We start from the raw sequence: 6,000 nt of genomic DNA on the forward strand, positions 1-6,000 counted from the left end.
ACTGGATTGGATGTAGCATTTTGAAATGATAAGTGCAAGGACCAAGATTAGTTGATCAATCAACGCCATGAACAATTCTCTAGTTTGTTTTTAGAGTAAATTACCTCCACATCTTTACCGTTTACCATAATTCAACAGGTCCCAAAATTTGGGAAATACTATTGCAAAAATATCCTACCCTTATAGCAGTCTGTTGGATTGGTGTTATAATGTGCGACTCACGTGATGCCAAAAGTACCCCTAGCTTTCATCTTTCTCTTGGACTATGGGGTTGCCATCACCAAAGGAAACAAACCCCTTCTCAAATTTTTTTTTTGGGTTGAATTTCTATCTCTCATGCTTTCACCTTCTCTTGCTTCATAAACTCTTAATGCCCTTTTTTTTTTTGCGACTTTGGCCTAGAATTAGGCTTCTCTATCTAGTTCGTAAGGCTCAAAACCGTTACAATGATCTAAGTGATTGCCATAGCTTGCTTTTTGAGTAAGGAGTAGTCTACTCTATCATGGGTTTGTGACACTGTTAAAACTTTTATGTGAGTGTAATTCATATTTTTCTATATCAGTGTTCGGAATTGATACTTGTTACATTTGAATTTGAATAAAATAACATCATAAAAACTTCAATAGTTTACTACAGTAAATGGCAATTTCTTCCATTCAAATATTCCAGATATTAGAATAGTGCAAACACCCCTTTTTAATAATATAAAAATAATAAAAAATAAAAAATAAAAAAATCATAATTAAAAAAAAGCCAAAAAATAAAAAAATTAATAAGAAATAAATAAAAATAAAAAAACGATGAATGAACAGGAAGGGACTGAGTGTGTGCTCAGCCCCTTCTTTAGTTCATCATTACAGGGCATTAATGCCCTTGAAAGGTAGCCGGATTTGGGGAGGACTGGTCACCTCTGACTACCAACCCTTCTTGTTTGCTAGAGACGTGAAATCATGCTCAGAAGAGCATGATTTCACCTCTAGATTGTCCAAATTTTTGGATAATCCAGTTCTTAAAAAAAGAGGGAAGGGGGCAGATTTTGAGAACGGGAGAAAAAATAATTTTTTTTTTAGAACAAAAAAACCAGAGAGAATCGGTAATCAAAATCCCTAGGAGTCTCTAGCAGCAAAAAACCACAATCAATCAAAAATTCCTAGTCTCTAGCAGCCAGAAACCTCAATCCACAAATTCAAAAAATACAAAAAAAAAAAAATACACAATGGTGAGAGATGAGAGCTGTGTTCTTTTTTCAAGGATTTCTTTTAGTCAGTTGGTTTGAAAGTGGGTTTTGAGTCTTTGGAGGGATTTTGGGTAGCCGGCACTACTAGGATGTGGGTCTTTTGCGGTCAGTTTTAGGAAGAGAGATCTGCAGCTTTGGGCTTGCCGTCGGCAAAAAGAATGAAAGCTTGGGTAGTGTCGCCGGATAGGAAAGCCTAGAGAGTTTGCTGTCGTCGGTTGGAAAACTAGTTTTGGGGGGTGTTAGAGTTGGGTTTTGAAAGTGAGTCACGTCGGGAGAGAGCTGTTGGGGGGCGACGCCAGCGACGTCAAACGGCGAATAAGGGTTTCTGTTTTTGGTGGTCGGCAAAGAAAAGAGAGCGATAAAGATTTGAGGTAGCTGACGCTGCCGGTTAGGGAGGTCTGGTTTGAGGTGGTGGCCGGTGAGAAAAGGTTTAAAGAAGGTGGAGGCTTTTAGAGAGATGGCAGAGAGGAAGCTTTTAGAGAGAGAAACAAGAGGGAAGAAATGAAGAAGGAAGTGAGGAAAGAGAGATTAAATACCTAGGGTTTGGAAGCATTAAACGACGTCGTTTTGGGCAACAAGAGGCTGTTGGGTAAGAGACTAACATGGTGTGTTTTAGGGAGCAGGATCCGAGGGCTTCTAGTGGCGGGTTGGCTGAAGTGGGTTGACCATTTGGGCCGCTTTTAGCCCACCAAGGTAAATCCCTAACCCTTTTATGGATCTGTTTGTTGGCCCATTTTGTATGATTTCCTTTTTAAGGAATATTATGTAGAATTAATTTTAAATTGTTATAGTATAAAATTCTAATTTTTTTTATGATATTTTAGACTTAAGAGATTAATGCGAATATAGAATTAATAAAACATAAAAAAATAAAAATATTTTTAGAGGATGTTTAGTTATATAAAGAATTGAAGCTTAGGAAAATATTTGCCACAAATATAAAAATAACAATAAAAATAAAATATAAATGAATGAAGTAAATGGTAGGCTAAAGATTTATATATAAAATTAAGAAATTAGAAATTGTTGGATTAAGAATTAAAGTAATAAAATGGATATGAGACTCAATCTTAGAAAATTAACCCTTAAAAAATAGAAAATAATGATAATACTTTATGACATTAACTACAAGTATAATATACCAATGATGGGATGTCCATTCAGAGCGCGAGAAGTCGCAATTCCAAGTAAACTTCCCTAGGTTAGGGGTTTTGATTAAGACTCCACCAGTATGATGGAAGGGTCTTAATTTGAAATTTCAATGTTCCTAATTTTAAATAAAATAAAAAACTATATATTCAATCACTAATTAATCAAAATATACAAAACAAAATAAATAAGAAATTAGCAATAATAATAAATTCGTTAATCATAATACAAAAGTAAAAAATACATATTAAAAAAATAACAAATTACGGATAATAAAAAATAATAATACTTGGTCTAAAAATTTGATTTTTGAGTTTCGTATAATAAATAAGTATCTATATAGTTAAATATATATCGACATAGAAATGGTTATACAAAAACAATCAATAAACGTAAATGATTTGTTTATAATAAACACACGCAAAGAAGAAGTAGTGAATTTCGTGGGAAATAGGAAACAAACATAGAACCTACGAGTGCATCACGTATCTTGGTCGCATTGTTAAATATCATGGCATATAGATATATTCTGTATACGGGTCTAAACCCCGATGATGGGACTTTTTGAGAAAGCCTTTGAAGGCAAGTTTCATCGGTAAACTCCCTAGGTGAAAAGATACCTTCGAACTCCACCATTACGATGGGAGGGTCCGGAGAAATATCTTTAATAAAAGGCTTTTACCCGTATTAGGATTTGCATTCATGAAAACACTATTTTTTTACTCACAAACAACTATCTCGATGATGGGATTTACCTTGTAAGCTTGCGGATGCGAGTTTCTAAGGTACTTCTTTAAGTGAGAAAATACTCTCGGATCCCACCAGTATGATGGGCGGATTTGGAAAGTACGCTCAATAAAAGGTTTTCGTTTGGCATTATCTTGATTTTATGTCATACATTTCACGATTGCATCATATGTGCGCCAAACCTGTAAAATATTTTTGACTTGATTAATGGAATAAAAGATAAATTAAATAAATAATAATTAAGGAAACATAAGAATAAAATTAATGGGTTAGGATAATATATGATTAAATGGTACCGTTCATGGAACGGGCGTCACGGGGGTGCTAACCCTTCCCTGTGCGTAACTGTACTCCTGAACTCAACTCTAAAAAAATACGTAGGCCGGTTTATCGTTCTTTTAATGATTCTTAAGTTAATTTAAGATTTCGTCGAATAAAACAAACTTATTAGGTGGCCAATCACACCTAGGTAAAAAAAAAAAGATTGGTGGTGACTCCAAGATATTTAATTTTCGCCCACGTCTAGCAGTCGGGTTCCCAGACCCGCACGTTACGACAAACAGCTAAAAGATTAACATGCAAGATGTGTTTGAATAGATTATTAGATAATAAGAATGATAAATTAAGTAAACAAGCAGAAAGTTACACAATAGTTTATACTTATTACACTAATGTAACAATTACAAGCGGATTGGGAGAGCATTTCCTAATAAAGAATTGGGAACAACATTATTTTAATGAAAAAACAAAGACCAAACTTTTCAAGAGAATTTTCAAAGTGAAGGAAACATAAGAGGAGAAACAGAAAGAAACAAAAATTGGGAGCTCAAATATTTTGCCATTACCTCCTTTTAGGATAAGCTGCTGATAGGCAGAACTAGGAAACTAAAAGAATTAAACAAAATAAAATCTGCTTTATCTAAGTGCAAACAAATATAAAAGACTTATGCCACCTCTTAAATTCAGTTTATCAATCTTATTTTGGTGAAAAGATTTTAATAAATTATACTCACAAATCAATTTATACTAAAATTTATTTTATCACTTTTATTCATAAAAATTGTCAAAGTATTAAAGTGAATAAATTTTATTTCTCAATGAAAAAATGATGCAAGTTCTTTATACAAAGCCCTCGTTGTATTGACTCTTTTTATCCATAGAGGAGATGGACTGTACCTTGGTTTGGGTCGATCTTGGTATCTCTTATGGCGGGTCGATCTCGATCTTGTATCTTTTATTGGAGCCTTACATCAGTGTAAATTTAGATTTGTTCTGATATCACTTATTATGGGTCAACATTTTCAACCTAAAATACATTTCTATTAGGTGGAAGAAGGTGTTTATTTATAAACTCAAGATTCAAAACTTGATTATTGACCTCGATATGGACACGACCATTAGGCGGGTTTTTTAAAGAAAAAGAAGACATCTTTCATGCAAATCTATCTTGTTATTTATCATTACGCTAGCTAATTTAAAAATTGTAAAGAAAGGTATAATATTTATAATACTTATTTTTTTATACGTAAATTTGGTAAATAAGTTGTCGAGTTTCTCAAATCAAAGCAATATATATTGTATTTTACAAGATTTGTGTAATTAAAATTATAATTGATCACATTTTGTCATTAATATATAGAATTTAACTATTGTGTCAATTCTTCGTTGGTATTCAATTGTTTACTCTAATAGTCACAAATAAATTTTATACTATGATAAAGTTTATTGCTTTTATTCACCTATTACCTTTAAAGATTATAATAAATATGTATTAAAATGAATAGGTTATTTAATTATTTTCTCAAGTAGTCACAAATAATAACTAAGGTTGAAAAATTGAATAAAAATGTATGATATTTATAATACTCATTCTTTTTTATACATAAAGTTGATAAGTAACTTATTCAATTTCTCAAATCAAAGCAATATATTGTATTTTATAAGATTCTTATAATTAAAATTATAACTGATCACCCTCTATCAATACTACATAAAATTTAATTATTTTGTCAAATATTCATTGGCATTCAATTGTTTCCTTTAATAGTGACAAATAAATTTTATAATAAACTAAACTTTATCGCTTTTATTCACCAACCGCCTTTAAACATTTTAAGAAATAAGTATTAAAATAAGTAGGTTATTCAATTGTTTCCTCTAATAATTACAAATAAAATTTTATACTAAGATAAATTTTATCACTTTTATTTACCTACTGGCTTTAAAGATTTTAATGAATAACTCTTAAAGTGAGTAGGTTTTATTTCTAAGTGAAAAATATGGTGAAAGTTTTTTATATTACTTGGTCGACCTTAGTATCTCTTGTGGGGGTTAACCTCGATTTGGTATCTCTTATGAGGGCATTACATCAATAAAAATTTAAGTTTGCTTTGATATCACATGTTCGTGGCCCACATTTTTAATCTAAAATACATGCTTATTAGGTGAAAGATGATGCTTGTTTGTAAACTCAAGATTCAGAACCTGATTCTTAACTTCGATATAGACACGACAATTAGTCACGTTCTTTAAGTAATAGAAAGACACATTTTGTACAAATCTATATTATTGTTTATGATTATGTTATCTTAGATTGAAAAATTGTTTAAAAAAGTATGATATTTATAGTACTCATTCTTTTCTATACATAATATGGTAAATAAGTTATTGAGTCTATTAAATTAAAGTAATATATTATATTTTACAAGATTTGTATAATTAAAATTATAACTAATCACCTTCTACTAATACTATATAAAATTTAATTATTGTGTCAATTCTTTGTTGCCATTAAATTGTTTCCTATAATAGTGATACATAAATTTTATACTAAGATAACTTTATCGTTTTTATTCACTTATCTCCTT

This window comes from Theobroma cacao, chromosome 4 (genome assembly GCF_000208745.1).
Source record: "Theobroma cacao cultivar B97-61/B2 chromosome 4, Criollo_cocoa_genome_V2, whole genome shotgun sequence".
Lineage (NCBI taxonomy): Eukaryota > Viridiplantae > Streptophyta > Magnoliopsida > Malvales > Malvaceae > Theobroma > Theobroma cacao.